The sequence below is a fragment of the Triticum aestivum genome, chromosome 3A, assembly GCF_018294505.1.
Source record: "Triticum aestivum cultivar Chinese Spring chromosome 3A, IWGSC CS RefSeq v2.1, whole genome shotgun sequence".
NCBI classification, from domain to species: domain Eukaryota; kingdom Viridiplantae; phylum Streptophyta; class Magnoliopsida; order Poales; family Poaceae; genus Triticum; species Triticum aestivum.
In genome coordinates this window covers 602,229,652-602,249,250 of record NC_057800.1, presented here as the reverse complement: position 1 = coordinate 602,249,250, position 19,599 = coordinate 602,229,652, and positions in this window count along the sequence as shown.

Sequence of the window (19,599 nt, the reverse complement as noted above, 5' to 3'; positions counted from 1 at the left end):
GGAAGTGGAACTGCCCTAGATACTTGGCGGATAAGAAGTATGGGAAAGTGAACAAAAGGTATATTTGATATACATGTTATTGATGTGTACTTTACTAGTGTTTATAGCAACCCCTCGGTATTTGATACTGGTTCAGTTGCTAAGAGTAGTAACTCGAAAATAGGAGTTGCAAGATAAATAGAGACTAGTTAAGGACGAGGTGACGATGTGTATTGGAAGTGATTCCAAGGTTGATAAGATCACCATCGCACACTCCCCCTACCTTCGGGATTAGTGTTGGACCTAAGTAAATGTTATTTGGTGTTTACGTTGAGCATGAATATGATTGGATCATGTTTATTGTGACACGATTATTCATTTAAGTCAGAGAATAATTGTTGTTCTATTTACATGAATAAAACCTTCTATGGTCATACACTCAATATAAATGGTTTATTGAATCTCGATCGTGGTGATACACATATTCATAATATTGATGCCAAAAAGACGCAAAGTTGATAATGATAGTGCAACATATTTGTGGCATTGTTGTTTAGGTCATATTGGTGTAAAGCGCATGATGAAACTCCATGCAGATGGACTTTTTGGAATCACTTGATTATGAATCATTTGATGCTTGCGAACCAATCCTCATGGGAAAGATGACTAAGACTCTATTCTTCAGAACAATGGAGCAAGCCACTGACTTATTGGAATACATACCGATGTATGCGGTTCGATGAGTGTTGAGGCTCGCGGCAGGTATCATTATTTTCTGACCTTCACAGATGATTTGAGCAGATATGGGTATATCTACTTAATGAAACACAAGTCTGAAACATTTGAAAAGTTCAAAGAATTTCAGAGTGAAGTGGAGAATCATCGTAACAAGAAAATAAAGTTTCTACTATCTGATCACGGAGGCGAATATTTGAGTTATGAGTATGGCCTTCATTTAAAAACAATGTGAAATAGTTTCACAACTCACGCCACTTGGAACACCACAGCGTAATGGTGTGTCCGAATGTCGTAACCGTACTTTATTAGATATGGTACGATCTATGATGTCTCTTACCAATTTACCACTATCGTTTTGGGTTATGCATTAGAGACAGCTGCATTCACGTTAAATAGGGCACCATCTAAATCCGTTGAGACGACACTATATGAACTGTGGTTTAGCAAGAAACCTAAGCTGTCGTTTCTTAAAGTTTGGGGTTGTGATGCTTATGTGAAAAAGCTACGGCCTGATAAGCTCGAACCCCAATAAGAGAAATGTGTCTTCATAGGATACCCAAAAAGATTGTTGGGTACACCTTCCATCACAGATCCGAAGGCAAGATATTTGTTGCTAAGAATGGATCCTTTCTAGAGAAGGATTTTCTCTCGAAAGAAGTGAGTGGGAGGAAAGTAGAACTTGATGAGGTAATTGTACCTTCTCCCGAATTGGAAAGTATTTCATCACAAAAATCAGTTCTAGTGATTCCTACACCAATTAGCAAGGAAGCTAATGATGATGATCATGAAACTTCAGATCAAGTTACTACTAAACCTCGTAGGTCAACCACAGTACGATCCGCACCAGAGTGGTATGGTAATCCTGTTCTGGAGGTCATGTTACTTGACCTTGACGAACCTATAAACTATGAGGAAGCGATGATGAGCCCAGATTCCGCGAAATGTCCGGAGGCCATGAAACCTGAGATGGGATCCATGTATGAGAACAAAGTGTGGACTTTGGTTGACTTGCCCGATGATCGGCAAGCCATAGGGAATAAATGGATCTTCAAGAAGAAGACTGACGCTGACGACAATGTTACTGTCTATAAAGCTCAACTTGTTGCAAAAAGTTTTTGACAAGTTCAAGGAGTTGACTACGATGAGACCTTCTCACCCGTAGCGATGCTTAAGTCTGTCCGAATCATGTTAGCAATTGCCACATTTTATGATTATGAAATTTAGCAAAAGGATGTAAAAACTGCATTCCTTAATGGATAGTTGTATATGATGCAACCATAAGGTTTTGTCGATCCTAAAGGTGCTAACAAAGTGTGCAAGCTCCAGCGATCACTGGTGCAAGCTTCTCGGAGTTGCAATATACACTTTGATAGTGTGATCAAAGCATATGGTTTTATACAGACTTTTGGAGAAGTATGTATTTACAAGAAAGTGAGTGGGAGCTCTATAGCATTTCTAATATTATATGTGGATGACATATTGTTGATTGGAAATTATTCAAAATTTCTGGATAGCATAAAAGGATACTTGAATAAGAATTTTTCAACGAAAGACCTCAGTGAAGCTTCTTATATATTGGGCATCAAGATCTATAGAGATAGATCAAGATGCTTGATAAGATTTTTCAATGAGTACATACCATGACAAGATTTTGATGTAGTTCAAAATGGAACAGTCAAAGAAGGAGTTCTTGCCTATGTTGCAAGGTGTGAAGTTGAGTAAGATTCAAAAACTGACCACGACAGAAAATAGAAAGAGAATGAAAGTCATTCCCTATGCCTCAGTCATAGGTTCTATAAAATATGCTATGCTGTGTACCAGGCCTATTGTGTACCTCACCATGAGTTTTGCAAGAGGGTACAATAGTGATCCAGGAGTGGATCACTGGACAGCGGTCAAAATTATCCTTAGTAGAATAAGGAAATATTTCTCGGTTATGGAGGTGATAAAGAGTTCATCGTAAAGAGTTACGTCGATGCAAGCTCTAACACCGATCTGGATGACTTTGAGTCTCAATCTGGATACATATTGAAAGTGGGAGCAATTAGCTAGAGTAGCTCCATGTAGAGCATTGTAGACATAGAAATTTGCAAAATACATACGGATCTGAATGTGGCTGACCCATTGACTAAACTTCTCTCACAAGCAAAACATGATCGCACCTTAGTACTCTTTGGGTGTTAATCACATGGTGATGTGAACTAGATTATTGAATCTAGAAAACCCTTTGGGTATTGGTCACATGACGATATGAACTATGGGTATTAAATCACATGGCGATGTGAACTAGATTATTGACTCTAGTGCAAGTGGGAGACTGAAGGAAATGTGCCCTAGAGGAAATAATAAAGTTGTTATTTTATATTTCCTTATATCATGATAAATGTTTATTATTCATGCTAGAATTGTATTAACCGGAAACTTAGTACATGTGTGAATACATAGACAAACAAAATGTCCCTAGTGTGCCTCTACTAGACTAGCTCATTAATCAAAGATGGTTAAGTTTCCTGACCATAGACATGTGTTGTCATTTGATCAACATGATCACATCATTAGAGAATGATGTGATGGTCAAGACCCGTCTGTTAGCTTAGCATAATGATCGTTTAGTTTTATTGCTATTGCTTTCTTCATGACTTATACATACTCCGCTGACTATGAGATTATGCAACTCCCATATACCGGAGGAACACTTTGTGTGCTATCAAACATCACAACGTAACTGGGTGACTGTAAAGATGCTCTACAGGTGTCTCCCATGGTGTTTGTTGAGTTGGCATAAGATCGAGATTAGGATTTTTCATTCCGTGTATCGGAGAGGTATCTCTGGGCCATCTCGGTAATGCACATCACTATAAGCCTTGCAAGCAATGTGACTAATGAGTTAGTTACAGGATGATGCATTACAGAATGAGTAAAGAGACTTGCCGGTAACGAGATTGAACTAGGTATGAAGATACCGACAATCGAATCTCGGGCAAGTAACATACCGATGACAAAGGGAATAACGTATGTTGTTATGCGATTTGACCGATAAAGATCTTCGTAGAATATGTAGGAGCCAATATGAGCATCCAGGTTCCACTATTGGTTATTGGCTAGAGATGTGTCTCGGTCATGTCTACATAGTTCTTGAACCCGTAGGGTCCGCACGCTTAACGTTCGATGACGATTTGTATTATGAGTTATGCGATTTCATGATCGAAGTTTGTTCGGACTCCCGGATGAGATCACAGACATGACGAGGAGTCTCAAAATGGTCGAGAGGTAAAGATTGATATATTGGAAGGTAGTATTCTGACACCGGAATGGTCTCGGAGTGTATCGGGTACATACCGGAGTACCGGAGGGGTTACCGGAACCCCCCGGGGAAAGATATGGGCCATAGGAGGGAGGCTAACCAGCCCATAAGGGGCTGGTGCGCCCCCCACAAGGGAGGAGGCCAAATTGGACTAGGGAAGGGGGCGCCACCCCCCTTCTTTCTCCTACTCCCTCTCCTTTCCCCCTTTCCCCCTCCAAAAGAAGGAAAGGGGGGGGGGCGAATCCTACTAGGACTTGAGTCCTAGTAGGAGTCCCCTCTCCCTCGCGCACCCCTTGTTGGCCAGCCTCCTCCTCTCCTCCTTTATATACAGGGGTAGGGGCACCCCAAAGTACATCAATTGTTCTCTTAGCCGTGTGCGATGCCCCCCTCCACAGTTTACTCCTCCGGTCATATCGACGTAGTGCTTCGGCGAAGCCCTGCGCGGATCACATCACCATCACCGTCATGACGCCGTCGTGCTAACGGATCTCTCCCTCAACCCTCTGCTGGATCAAGAGTTTGAGGGACGTCATCGAGCTGAACGTGTGCAGAACTCGGAGGCGTCGTACGTTCAGTGCTTGATTGGTTGGATCACGAAGACTTTCGACTACACCAACCGCGTTAAGCTAACGCTTCCGCTTTCAGTCTACGAGGGTACGTGGACACACTCTCCCCCTCTCGTTGCTATGAATCTCCTCGATAGATCTTGAGTGATCGTAGGATTTTTTTTGAAATTGCATGCTACGTTCCGCAACAATCTTTTGTCCTACCCTCCCGTGGCAGCAGGATCCATATTGAAAACTAAGGGATATTAAGGCCTCCTTTTAATAGGGAACTGGAACAAAGCATTAACACATAGTGAATACATGAGCTCCTCAAGCTAAGGTAATCATCGAAAGAAGTCCCGGTTATTGTCACTCCGGGGTTACCGGATCATAACATGTAGTAGGTGACTATAACTTGCAAGATCGGATCTAGAACATGAATATAATGGTGATAACATAAACGGTTCAGATCTAAAATCATGGCACCCGGGCCCAAAGTGACAAGCATTAAGCATGGAAAAGTCATAGCAACATCAATCTAAGAATATAGTGGATACTAGGGATCAAGACCTAACAAAACTAACTCGATTACGTGATGAATCTCATCTAACTCCTCACTGACCAGCGAGCCTACGAAGGAATTACTCACTCTCGGTGGGGAGCATCATGGAATTGGCGATGGAGAAGGGTTGGTGATGACGAAGAACGAAGATCCCCCTCTCCGGAGCCCCAAACGGCCTCCAGATCCGCCCTCCTAAGAAAGAACAGGGCTTGGCGACGTCTTCGTCTCGTGGATCGCGATAATTCTTTCTCCCTGATTTTTTTCTCCGGAAATAGGATTTTATAGCGTTGGTTTCAGGGTCTATAGGGCCACCAGGTGGGGACAACCCACCTGGACGCGCCTGGTGAGGGGGGCACGCCCTGGTGGGTTGTGCCCACCCAGGTGCCCCCTTGGTAGGTCTTGGCTCCAGAAACTCTTATATGTTATATCAAAATTCCCCGCAAAGTTTCGTTCCATTCCGAGAACTTTTATTTCTGCACAAAAACAACATCATGGTAGTTTTGCTGAAAACAGCGTCAGTTCGGGGTTAGTTTCATTCAAATCATGCAAATTAGAGTCCAAAACAAAAGGAAAAGCTTTAGGAAAAGTAGATACGTTCGAGACGTATCAACTCCCCCAAGCTTAAACCTTTGCTTGTCCTCAAGCAATTCAGTTGATAAACTGAAAGTGAAAAAGAAAAAAAATTACGAACTCTCTTGCTCTTGTTTGCATAAATAAGCTTAAACAATGCCCAGGTTTTCAGCCAACATTATAACTAACCATGTCGACAATAAATCTTAAAGATTATATTAACTCATATCAATGACATAATCAGCTAGCGAGCAATAATAAGACATCTCGAACGGCAACACGTTGTCAAAACAACCATGATATAATATGACAATAGTGTATCTCGCTAGCCCTTTCTAAGACCGCAAAACATAAATGCAGAGCACCTCCAAAGTCCAAGCAGTGACTAAACATTGTAATTCATGGTAGAAAAGATCCAATCATGATGCACCCAACATTAGCTACACACAATGCATAAGTCATGATAGCTGTGCTCTCTCAGTTTCTAGTGCTTGTTTTAGAAGGTGATGACACAATATAAAAGTAAATAGATAGTCCCTTCGCAGAGGGAAGCAGTGATTTGCAGAGGTGCCAGAGCTCAAAATTTTAAAACAGAGATAAATGATTTTTTGAGACATGCACCCTTCTCATTTACTTCACGACTATCAGTTATCAATATCTCCCATGCTAAACAGGCTAGTGGCGGTTCCCAAGCGATAAACGTAAAGTTTTTGACTCCATTGGGAGTTTTTGTTTGATTATTCGAGCGATTAACTCTTTTTGTATTTTGCAGTTTGGGACTGGGCATCCCTATTACCGCCCTTTTCTCGTGCGATGGCGAGTGAATAAACACTCGACCTGAGAATAACCCGCTTAGCATGGAAGATACCGACCACCTCCTGTCGTTCCATGAACGATCCAGGTACACAAAATGGATAATTTTTTTAGAAGTTTTTAGAGGCGGCACATGCAAATTTACTTAGGACGACAGGGTAATACCGCATATAGGTAGATATGGTGGACTCATCTGGAATAACTTTGGGTTCAAGGTTTTTGATGTACAAGCAGAATCCCCACTTAGTACAGGTGAAGGCTAGCAATTAGATTGAGAAGCGGCCAGCTAGAGAGCAACAACGATCATGATCATGCATTATGCATAAGTAACATTGGACACTAGCATGAGTAGGATATGATCACCATGAACATAAATATCATAGAGGCTATCTTGGTTTTGATTCAACTACATGCATGAACATGTGCCAAGTCAAGCCACTCGAACATTCAGAGGATACCATATCATCATACTACATCACAATCATTTTAAAGCAATGTTGATATCCAAGATAAATCATTATCCACTCCCAGCTACTTATGCATGTCATGAGAAACTATAATCTCTAATTGTCATTGCAAACATGTTTAATCATAATGGGCTGAATCATGGGTACTAGGTTAAACATATTTACACAAACAGAACAAGTCGAGTTCATACCAGTTTGTCTCTGCCACGACCAGTTTATCAATATCGTCATTATTGCCTTTCACTTGCACGACCGAACGATGTGAACATAATAATAGTGCAAGAGTGCCATGGACCAAGCTGGAATTTGCAAACATTTTATTCAACAGGAGAAGATAAGGTAAAATGGGCTCTTTATTAGTTCAACAGTTATTCATATGAGCGCCCCTCGACATTTTCATCGTGGTCTTCTCCTCGGTACAACTCGAATAAAAGAAAAGAAATTCAGAGAAACACATTGAAATATTTTTGGAGTTTTTGGTTTTCTTAAACAAGCAAATAAAAGGGAAAAGCAAAAACAAGAAAAACTATTTACACGGGAAAGCTCCCAACAAGCAAAAAGAAGAATAAGGAAATCTTTTTGGATTTTCTTTTTAATATAACAACTAAGCATGCATGGAAAGTAAACTAGCTACAACTATTTTTTTTGGTTTTTCTAAAGTTTTTCAAACACACAAGAAGAAAGCAAGAAAAATAAATCTAAGCATGGATGATACAATGAAAAAGTGTGAACACCGACAGGTGGAATATGTGAACATGAATGTAATGTCGGTGAGAAACACGTACTCCCCCAAGCTTAGGCTTTTGACCTAACTTGGTAATCGATCAGTAATCTGGATAGTAGTTGGTGTGGTAGCTCACAGAGGCGCTCAGTGCGGATGCCTCGGCCTGCCGTGCTGACTCTACTACTGCATTGTGAGCTCGAGCCTCGCTCTCAAGAACAAAATATCTTCCTTTGTTGTGATAATCAAAAATAGCAGGCGCAGACAAATATGTATGCACAACAGATGTTTGGTTAAATAGCAGATTATAAGTGAAGTTGTCAACCTTTCCCTTGAGAATCTTATGTTCCTTTAGGGTGGCAAAATCTAAATACTGCGTGGGTAAGATAGGATCAAAGGGCAAGGGTGCAACACCCAACCCTCGTGCTATATGCGTAGCATATATTCCACCATCGAAATATCCACTGTTAGCGTTGTGCTGAAGTCTGCGTGCAACAATCGTTCCAAGGTTATAATTCCTTTCACCGGTGAGAGCGGTGTGGATGAGGCTCAAGTCTGGAGCACAAAGTGTACTACAGTCTTGCTTGCCTACTATACACTTCCCGTTAAATAATGCAAAGTACTGAATTGCGGGAAAATGAATGCTCTTTATTCTACCTTGTGTCACTCCTCTGTTCTCACCGTAACAAAGACTAGTGAAGAATGTTTGGTACTCAGCCTTTGACAGTTCGTCAAGCGAGCCCCAATACGGGAGTTTGCAGTGGTAAGCAAAATTCTCTAGTGATATGGTAAAGGGGTTATCATAAAGCATAAACGACACCCTAGACTCACGGGGAAAGAATTTAAATCCTTTGACAAATGATTCAGTGAGAAGGTGGCGTTGTTCACACTTATCTGAAAGGTAGGGACCGAGACCGACATTGTGAACATATTGCTCAAATTCTTCTTTAATGCCCACACGTATCATATACTCATCGCAAGGCCATAAGCATGTTTTGGTGGCGACATCTCGAGTGGAACTTTCACTTGGTTCAACATATGACCGGCGAGCGGAGCTGTCACTAGAGGATGCCCCCGAGGATCGCCTCCTTGAGGAACTCCTTCCAAACAAGTTCATCATGTCCGCATACAATTTTTGAAAAATTTTGGGTGACAAAAATTTATCAACAAAACTTTATAAGATTGATAGCAACTACTCATAGGGATACATAGAGGCCAAAGCAATCATTCAAACTACTTAGAACACTAAAAATTCAACATGCAAGCACATCTACAACAGCACCAAGAGTAGCTAATTATTCAAAATATAAACCACTAAAACAAAAAATAATTGGACAAACGGTGTACATACCAAGCAACAATCCCCGAAACAGTTTCAAAAACAGAGCTTCGAGCAAAGAGATCGAAATCCGCGGGCTTGAGGGCAAGAACATGGGAGAGAGAGCAATGTAGATTTTTTTCTGGAGGTAGGTGATGATTTGGTATAAAGAGATAAGTGAGGGGGCCCACATGGGGACCACAACCCACCAGGGCGCGCCTGGGGGTGCTGGCGCGCCCAGGTGGGTTGTGCCTACCTGATGCACCTCCCTCTGATGTTTATTGCACCAAAAATTCTTAAATATTCATAAAAATCGTATTAAATTTTTAGGACATTCTCAGAACTTTTATTTTTGGGTCATTTTTTTATTGCACAGGAAATTCAAAAAACAGACAAAACATGGCATTTTATTTTATTCAACTAATGAAAACAGAGAATAAAAAATAGGGATAGAATGTAGTGCTTACTAAATTCATCAACTTCACACCGCTAAAAAATGATCCATTAATAAGGTTGATCAGGTCTTATTAACAACCACTTTCGATTAGCATGAAACCAAAGAACTTTCGTAAATCACTAAGTTACCTCAATGGGGATATGCATTTCCCTAGCAATAAGCATTCATATTTATTTTTGACAATGGGTAGAGGTATTTGAAAACTTCCAATAGTGATTGTGGAGATTTTTCAATAACATTAATACCATTCACTTGGAATTGTTTCTTCGGAAAATGCACCGTATGCTCATTACCATTGATATGAAAAGTGACCTTGCTTTTATTGCAATCAATAACAACCCCTACAATATTCCAGAAGGATCTACCAAGGATAATTGACATGTTGTTGTCCCCGGGCATCTCAAGTATAACATAGTCAGTCAAAATAGTAACATTAGCAACAACAACGGGCACATCCTCACAGATACCGATCGGTATGGCAGATGATTTATCGGCCATTTGCAAAGAAATTTCAATAGGTGTGAGTTTATTCAAATCAAGTCTTTTATATAAAGAGAAAGACATAACACTAACACCAGCTCCTAAATCACACAAATCAGTTTTCACATAATTCTTTTTGATAGAGTAAGGTATAGTTGGTATTCCTGGATCTCCAAGTTTTTTAGGTACTCCATCTTTAAAAGTGTAATTAGCAAGCATAGTGGAGATTTCAGCTTCCGGTATTTTTCTCTTATTAGTGATGATGTCTTTCATATACTTTGCATAAGGAGGCATTTTCAAGATATCAGTCAAGTGAGTACGCAAAAAGACTGGCCTCGACATTTCAGCAAAGCATTCAAATTCTTCATCATCATCCTTTTTAGTTGACTTAGGTGGATGCTACCTCTTGAGCACTGCGTTGGTTTTCCCTTGAAGAGGAAAGGGTGATGCAATAAAGCAGCGTAAGTATTTCCCTCAGTTTTTGAGAACCAAGGTATCAATCCAGTAGGAGACCACGCGTGAGTCACCTCGTACCTACACAAACAAATAAGAATCTTGCAACCAACGCGATAAAGGGGTTGTCAATCCCTTCAAGGCCACTTGCAAGAGTGAGATCTGATAGAGATAATAATAATAAGATAAATATTTTTGGTATTTTTATGATATAGATTGAAAGTAAAGATTGCAAAATAAAATAGATTGGAAACTTGTATGATGGAAAATAGACCCGGGGGCCATAGGTTTCACTAGTGGCTTCTCTCAAGATAGCATAGTATTACGGTGGGTAAACAAATTACTGTCGAGCAATTGATAGAAAAGCAAATAATTATGAGAATATCTACGCATGATCATGTATATAGGCATCACGTCCGCGACAAGTAGACCGAAACGATTCTGCATCTACTACTATTACTCCACACATCGACCGCTATCCAGCATGCATCTAGAGTATTAAGTTCATAAGAACAGAGTAACACCTTGAGCAAGATGACATGATGTAGAGGGATAAACTCATGCAATATGATATAAACCCCATCTTTTTATCCTCGATGGCAACAATACAATACATGTCGTTTCCCCTACTGTCACTGGGATTGAGCACCGCAAGATTGAACCCAAAGCTAAGCACTTCTCCCATTGCAAGAATGATCAATCTAGTAGGCCAAACCAAACTGATAATTCGAAGAGACTTGCAAAGATAAACCAATCATGCATAAAAGAATTCAGAGAAGAATCAAATATTGTTCATAGATAATCTGGATCATAAACCCACAATTCATCGGATCTCGACAAACACACTGCAAAACAAGATTACATTGAATAGATCTCCAAGAGAATTGAGGAGAACTTTGTATTGAGATCCAAAGAGAGAGAAGAAGCCATCTAGCTACTAGCTATGGACCCGAAGGTCTGAAGTAAACTACTCACACATCACCGGAGAGGCCATGGAGTTGATGTAGAGGCCCTCCATGATCAATGCCCCCTCCCGTGGAGCTCCGGAAAAGGCCCCAAGATGGGATCTCTCGGGTACAGAAGGTTGCGGCGGTGGAATTAGGTTTTCGTGGTGCTCCTGGATGTTTGCGGGGTACGTGGACTTATATAGTAGGAAGAAGTAGGTCGGTGGAGCAACAAGGGGCCCATGAGGGTGGAGGATGCACCTAGGGGGGTAGGTGCGCCCCCTGCCTCGTGGCCTCCTTGATTGTTCCTTGGTGCCCACTCCAAGTCTCTTGGATCACGTTTTTTGAGAAAATCACGTTCCCGAAGGTTTCATTCCGTTTGGACTTCGTTTGATATTCCTTTTCTGCGAAACACTGAAATAGGCAAAAACATCAATTTGGGTTGGGCCGTCGGTTAATAGGTTAGTCCCAAAAATGATATAAAAGTGTAAAATAAAGCCCATTAACATCCAAAACAGATAATATAATAGCATGGAGCAATCAAAAATTATAGATACATTGGAGACGTATCAGTGGAAAAGGCATAGGTTTTTGAACCCACGGTTCTCTTTCTTTATTGTGTTTTCTAGCAATGAAGTCTCTTTTATCATAACTTTTATTCTTTGGTTGTGGGTTATCAAGATCAACAGGTGGTTCTATCTCAACATCATTATCTGGCTCTTTATTATTTGGTTGAGTATCTTCATGAACATTAGCATTATCTTTTTCGTTATCACTAGGTGAGTGTTCATTACCAGACTGAGTTTCAGCATCAGAGATAGAAACTTCGTTATCACTAGCACATATGCCCATGTGTTGCAACGGGAGAAATTAGTATATCCATCAAAACAACATCCGAATGGTGGCGTCCAGCGACGATGCGGAGGTGCACGCCAAAATCTAGATAAATGTAGTTATTTTTTGTTTCTCTTAAAAATCAGATTATTTGCATGATGAAATGATGGGTAACGTAATAGATGCACTATTTGTTTCTATTAAAAAATTACAGACTATTAGCACAACATGAAAGTCAATGAGTTTATCCCTTCACATCGAACCACGGGCCTCTGCATTTTCTATTTATCCCATGTCAGCACAAACCCATATAGACAACAGCAACAAAACTTCTCATAAAGGAAAGAGTTGAACCCAGTTGAGCTGCAGTCTGGCTTCTTGTGGTAGCATAAATTGGGACAGCTCATGTTGTGCGGTGGTAGCATACACTGGACATCCCTTGCTGTGCGGGGTGGGTTGACGGCAGAAGTCTCACGTCTCACAACAGCAGCAACGCGTGGCCTACCAGTCGGAGTAGGAATGCAGCTTCGATCTTCAGAGCGTTGTGTGGTGGTGGCGGACAGACGAAGCATACAGTGGCGACCTTCAGACCTCGTGTTGTTTAAATACTCTTTATGCAACCCACACAATCCTTTGTTTTTGTCATGGAGCGTGCAAAACACGTCCCCCATCTCGCTTATTTAGCTCACATCCTTTAGGCACAACAATGTTCCTTTCCTCCTTCCCCATGTTTGCTTGTTGATCATAACGTATATGAATAGGTGTAAATCCTTTTCTGATAGCGAGGTGGAAGTAATAAACATGGCATGTGCTAGCTCAGTGATTTGTGTCTCCTAGACTGAATGAAAGGTCATGAGTTCGACCCCAGTATTCTACATGGCATCTATTTCTTTATTTTTTTTAAAAGCCCACGCTGGCCTGCGTCGGTCAGATGCGCCAAGGCCCATTACAATGAGGGCAGAGGCCCATTATTGCTGGCGAGGCAATGTTGACGAAAATATAATCAGGTGTGGTGCGCCAAAAATTAATACCACATCGTAAAAAACAATAATAATATAGATCATCTAAGCGGGAGGAAACCGAAAAAAACTGAAAGCGTAAATTCACGGGAAGAGGCGTATTGTGACGGTGAACCCGACAAAGTCAATCCGTGCTTTATTATTAGGCAGAGATTATCAGGAGGTTTCTCTATTTTAGGTTCACTAGGAGCATGTGAAGTCCTACCATTTTTCTTTTTCTTCTTCTTTCTAGAAGGACTAGGTGCACTAGTGTTGGCTCTTTGTGAATCTTGTTCAATTCTTTTTGGGTGTACCTCAGGATAAAGTGGTTCCTGAGTCATTTTACCTCCTCTAGTTGGAACTCTAATAGCAAAGTCATGCATATTATTATTCATTTCATCAAGCAATTCTCTTTGAGATTTAGCAACTTGTTCTAACTGGGTTTGTACCATAGAAGCATGTTTTCCAACACCTCTAACATCATTTGATATTCTAAATAACAAGTCACTCAAGCAAGCAATCATATCAGAATTGCATTTCAATTGTTTCATAACATTTGCATTGAAGTGATCTTGTTTTCTAATATAGTTTTCAAACTCATAAAGGCATTGACTAGGATGCATATTGTGAGGATTGTCATTATCATTGAACTTCATAAGGGAATTTACCTCTACCACCTTAGGCAGTGGTGGTGTATTAAGCCCATGTATTTCTTTAATAGGAGGTAAATTTTTAACATCCTCGGCTTTAATACATTTTCCTTCATAGATTTCTTTGCCTCTTGCATAACTTCAGGACTGAGATATAATATACCCCTCTTCTTTGGAGTGGGTTTAGGTGGTGGTTCAAGAATAGTCCAATCATCATAATTTTTCAATATGTTATTCAATAATTCCTCAGCTTGTCCAACAGTTTGTTCCCTGAAAACACAACCAGCACAACTATCTAGGAAGTCCCTAGAACCATCGGTTAGTCCATTATAGAAGATATCAAGTATTTCATTTTTCTTAAGAGGATGATCAGGCAAAGCATTAAGTAATTGGCAAAGCCTCCCCCAAGCTTGTGGGAGACTCTTCTTTAATTTGCACAAAGTTAAATATTTCCTGTAAGGCAGCTTGTTTCTTATGAGCAGGAAAATATTTTTTAGAGAAGTAATAAATCATATCCGGGGGACTACGCACACAACCAGGAGCAAGAGTATTGTACCAAGCTTTAGCATCACCCTTTAATGAGAAAGGAAATAATTCGAGAATAAAGTTATAGAGAGTTTTCTCATCATGTGTAAAAAGGGTGGCTATGTCATTCAACTTAGTAAGATGTGCACAACCGTTTCAGTTTCATAACCATGGAAAGGATTAGATTCAACCAAAGTAATTAACTCTGGGTCGATAGATAATTCATAATCCTTATCATCAATAAAGATAGGTGAAGTAGAAAACTTAGGATCACATTTCATTCTAGCATTCAGAGATTTTTCTTTATACTTGCATAATAATTTCTCTAGATCATCTTTATCACTGCAAGCAAGAATATCTCTAGTTGTTTCTTCACTCATAACATAACCTTCCGGTACCTTAGGCAATTCATATCTAGGAAGGCTAGTTCTAGTAGGTGTTTCAGGAGATTCAGTTTCAAGCTCATCATTAGATTCAACAACATCATGTTGTATAACTCTAGCAATTTGTTTATCAAGAAAATCACCAAGTGGCACATCATCATTATCAAGCAAGGTACCAGCATCATCATAAGCATTATCCATAGTAGAAGTAGCATCATCAATAACTTGCGACATATCAGAATTAATAGCATGTGGTGGTGTTGCAAGTTTACTTATAATAGAAGGTGAATCTAAAGCAGAATTGGATGGCAGTTCCTTACCTCCCCTCGTCTTTGAGGGAAATATCTTAGTCTTAGCATCCTTCAGATTCTTCATACTGATAATATGATAATAATCCCAAGAGACTCAACAAATATAGCTATGCTCCCCAGCAACGGCGCCAAAAAAGGTCTTGATAACCCACAAGTATAGGGGATCGCAACAGTTTTCGAGGGTAGAGTATTCAGCCCAAATTTATAGATTCGACACAAGGGGAGCCAAAGAATATTTGAAGGTATTAGCAGCTGAGTTGTCAATTCAACCACACCTGGAGATTAATTATCTGCAGCAAAGTGATCAGTAACACAGTAGTATGATAGTTTTGATAGTAATAGCAGTAGCAATGGTAACGGTAACAGTGATAGCAATAGTTTTGTAGCAAGTGTAGCAGTGATGATAGCAGTAGTAACTAAGCAAAAAACAATATAGGATAAATTCATAGGCATTGGATCGGTGACTTGTTGGATGATATTCATCATGAGACAGTTATAACCTAGGGTGATACAACACTAGCTCTAGTTCATCGATATAATGTAGGCATGTATTCCGTAAATAGTCATACATGCTTTATTAAAAGAACTTGCATGGCATCTTTTGTCCTACCCTCCAGTGGCAGCAGGGTCCATATTGGAAACAAAGGGATATTAAGGCCTCCTTTTAATAGAGAACCGGAACAAAGCATTAACACATAGTGAATACATGAACTTCTCAAACTATGGTAATCACCGTAAGAAGTCCCGGTTATTGTCACTCCGGGGTTACCAGATCACAACATGCAGTAGGTGACTATAACTTGCAAGATCAGATCTAGAACATGAATGTAATGGTGATAATATAAACGGTTCAGATCTGAAATCATGGCACCCGGGCCCGAAGTGACAAGCATTAAGCATGGCAAAGTCATAGCAACATCAATCTAAGAACAAAGTGGATACTAGGGATCAAGCCCTAACAAAACTAACTCGATTACATGATGAATCTCATCCAACTCTAAAAGGATCGAGAAGAGGTGTCTAGAGGGGGTGAATAGACTCTAAGTAAGAAAAGTTGCAGTTTTTAACTTCTTTAGGTTTAAGTAGAGTTTTGGCACAAGTTTAAACTTCACAATACATATCAAGCAAGCATGACAAGAGTATATGAGCAGCGCAAAGTAAATCATGCAAGTTGCAAGAATGTAAAGGGATGGGATTGGAGTGTGCAAACGCAATTGGAGACACGGAGATTTTTGGCGTGGTTCCGATAGGTGGTGCTATCGCACATCCACGTTGATGGAGACTTCAACCCATGAAGGGTAACGGTTGCGCGAGTCCATGGTGGGCTCCACCCACGAAGGGTCCACGAAGAAGCAACCTTGTCTATCCCACCATGGCCGTCACCCACGAAGGACTTTCCTCAATCGGGTAGATCTTCACGAAGTAGGCGATCTCCTTGCCCTTACAAACTCCTTGGTTCAATTCCACAATCTTGACGGAGGCTCCCAAGTGACACCTAACCAATCTAGGAGACACCACTCTCCAAGAGGTAACAAATGGTGTGTTGATGATGAACTCCTTGCTCTTGTGCTTCAAATGATAGTCTCCCCAACACTCAACTCTCTCTCACAGGATTTGGATTTGGTGGAAAGATGATTTGAGTGGAAAGCAACTTGGGGAAGGCTAGAGATCAAGATTTATGTGGTTGGAGTGGGATATCTTGACCTCAACACAAGTGTAGGTGGTTCTCTCTCAGAAAATATATGTTGGAAGTGTAGGCATGTTCTGATGGCTCTCTCCACGAATGAAGAGTGGGTGGAGGGGTATATATAGCCTCCACACAAAATCTAACCACTACACACAATTTACCAAACTCGGTGGGACCGATTCAGAGAACTTGGTCAGACCGATTTAGTTCATAATGTGACCGTTAGGCATTTCGGTGGGACCGACACAATCGACTCGGTGGGACCGATGTGCTAGGGTTAGGGTAAAGCCTCATCTCGGTTTGACCGATTAGATAAACTCGGTGGGACCGATTTGGGTAATAAGCAAAACAGAGAGTTGGCCAAGCAAACTCGGTGGGACCGATTGCATATCTCGGTGGGACCAAAATTATTGCAATAGGCAAAAGAGAGTTTGCAAGCCCATCTCGGTGAGATCGAGATCCCATAGGTGAGACCGAATTGATTAGGGTTTCTGGCAGTGGCTATGTCAAGAGAACTCGGTGGTGCTGGATAGATAGTTTCGGTGGGGCCGAGTTTGACTTTTGGTTTGGGACATATGTGGATGTGAGAAGGTAGTTGAGGGCTTTTGGAGCATATCACTAAGCACTTTGAGCAAGCAAGCCATTGAGCAACATCTCATCCCCTCTTAATAGTATTGGCTTTCCTATGGACTCAATGTGATCTTGGATCACCAAAATAAAGTGTAGAGTCCTGAGCTTTGAGCTTGAGCCAATCCTTTGTCCTCAACATCTTGAAGGGGTTCCACATCCTCTAGTCCATGCCACTCCAGTGTTGAACTTATCTGAAACATACTAGGTAGAAGCATTAGTCCAACAAGAGATATGTTGACATTAACTACTAAAATCACCCAGGGAGCACTTGTGCTTTCAATCTCCCCCTTTTTGGTAATTGATGACAACATACATCAAAGCTTTAGATAAAGATATAGAGAATAACAAGTAAAGCTTTGGAAAGACATGTAACATGCATAGGATCCCCCTACATGTATGCAATCATGTAAATATGGAATATAGGAGCATGTGAATGCATAAGCATGACAAAGTAAGCAATGTGTTACATGTATCTTGGCTATATGCATCAGAGCAAATGATGTGAATATAGGAAATGTACCTTCATGCTCATGAGTCCTTCTTGCAAACAGTATGTACATCAGCAGGAAATCCTCATACGCATGACTGTGATGCATATACTTAGCTTGTGGTCTTGAGTTGGCTTAGGAAGGGATGAACCTGAGTAAACAAGGTTAGATAACACAGATACACCTACTGGCCAGAGCGAACAAAAGAAACCACAAGAGTACCAAGACTGGGATGACATGTAGGGAGTGAGTACTGAGTACCCTATTGGATATAGACATGTCCCCAAAGGTAAAGATGTGCAATGAATTCAAGGATTTCCTTCCCTTAGATGTCTTGCTCCCCCCGAATCTAGCATGGGATACTGGGAGAAGATGGGGAACAGAAAATCAGAACAAAGAAAAGAAACAGAGCTAATGTAAACAATCAACTATGAACATGTTGTCGGTGTACTAGAGTAGGGGTACCCTAGTATCCCGAACTTGTGCACGGGCAGTCGCAGCATCCCGTGGCAAGGCTTGTCGGGTGACCGCCAAGGTCCTCCGTGGTTCCTTTGGAGCCATTCAAGAACAAAGTATCCAACCAAGACACCACAAGACCCCGGCAAGAGGAGCTTGCCGGGAAGGCCAACCAAGGCAAGGCGCTTAAGGAGACAAGACCCCGGCAAGAGGAGCTTGCCGGGAAGGCCACCCAAGGCATCTCAAGGAACTTGCCGCGGCGCGCCTCGCGTCCCGGCAAGGCCCGGTGAGCAACAAGCTCCCGGATGCAACAAGACAACGACCGCGGCAAGGCGCTTGCCGCGGAAAGCCACCACTCTGTGCCCGCGCTCCAGCACATCCACCAACGTGTCGCTCTGGGACCCTTCCAGACGTGCATGGCGGGAGGCTGTGCAGCCAGCGGTGCGCAGTGGCGAGTGGCGCTGACAAGATTGCCATCGTGGCGAGCGGTGGCGTCCCTGACGGTCCCTTTTGCACTGTTTAGGCGACACAGACGGGCATTTAATGCCCTTGTCCCCTGCCGTCAGGGTTAGGTATGATACACTGTAGCAGGTAGCTGTACCTACCGCAGCACCTTTCCATTTTTACCCTTTGTCTCCGTTGCCACCTGTCGGTGACCCCTTGAGCATATAAAAGGAGGCCCATGTGCAACGTAGAGGGGGGTCGGAGAAAATAGAACACTCACGCTCGGTCTCGTTAGCTGCTGGTGTGTACTGTAGCACTCGACGCTCCCGAGCAAGAACTCAATACAAACCACAAAGCAGGAGTAGGGTTTTACGCATCCGTGCGGCCCGAACCTGGGTAAACTGCTCGTGTGCTTCGCCTCGATCTGCTCTTCGTGCGACCTCCGCCCCCGCCGAACCGAAGGGGACTCGGTCCACCGGTCCCATAGGTGTTCGTGGATTAGTCCCCCGACACATGTCTTTCCCCTCTTAAAGACATGTGACTTCTCTCCTCTTGAACACCAAGCATCTGGGGTTTCTTACACTCTCCCCTGAGTATTCTCTCCCCCTATAGAAATGATTAAGCTTTGATGTGATCTCTCTCTCCCCCTTTGACATCAATTTCCAAGAAGGGTTCTTCTGGATTTTTGTTACAAATGGGTTTGGTCCTTGAGTCACAAAGCAAAGCAGCAAGTCGAATGTGATGCTGGTAGAGGACAATAATCATTGAGTGGAGCTGGAGCAAAAAAATGCAGGAACAAGTGGCAAGCTATCTTTCCTGTAGTGAAATCGGTAGCACCGAGT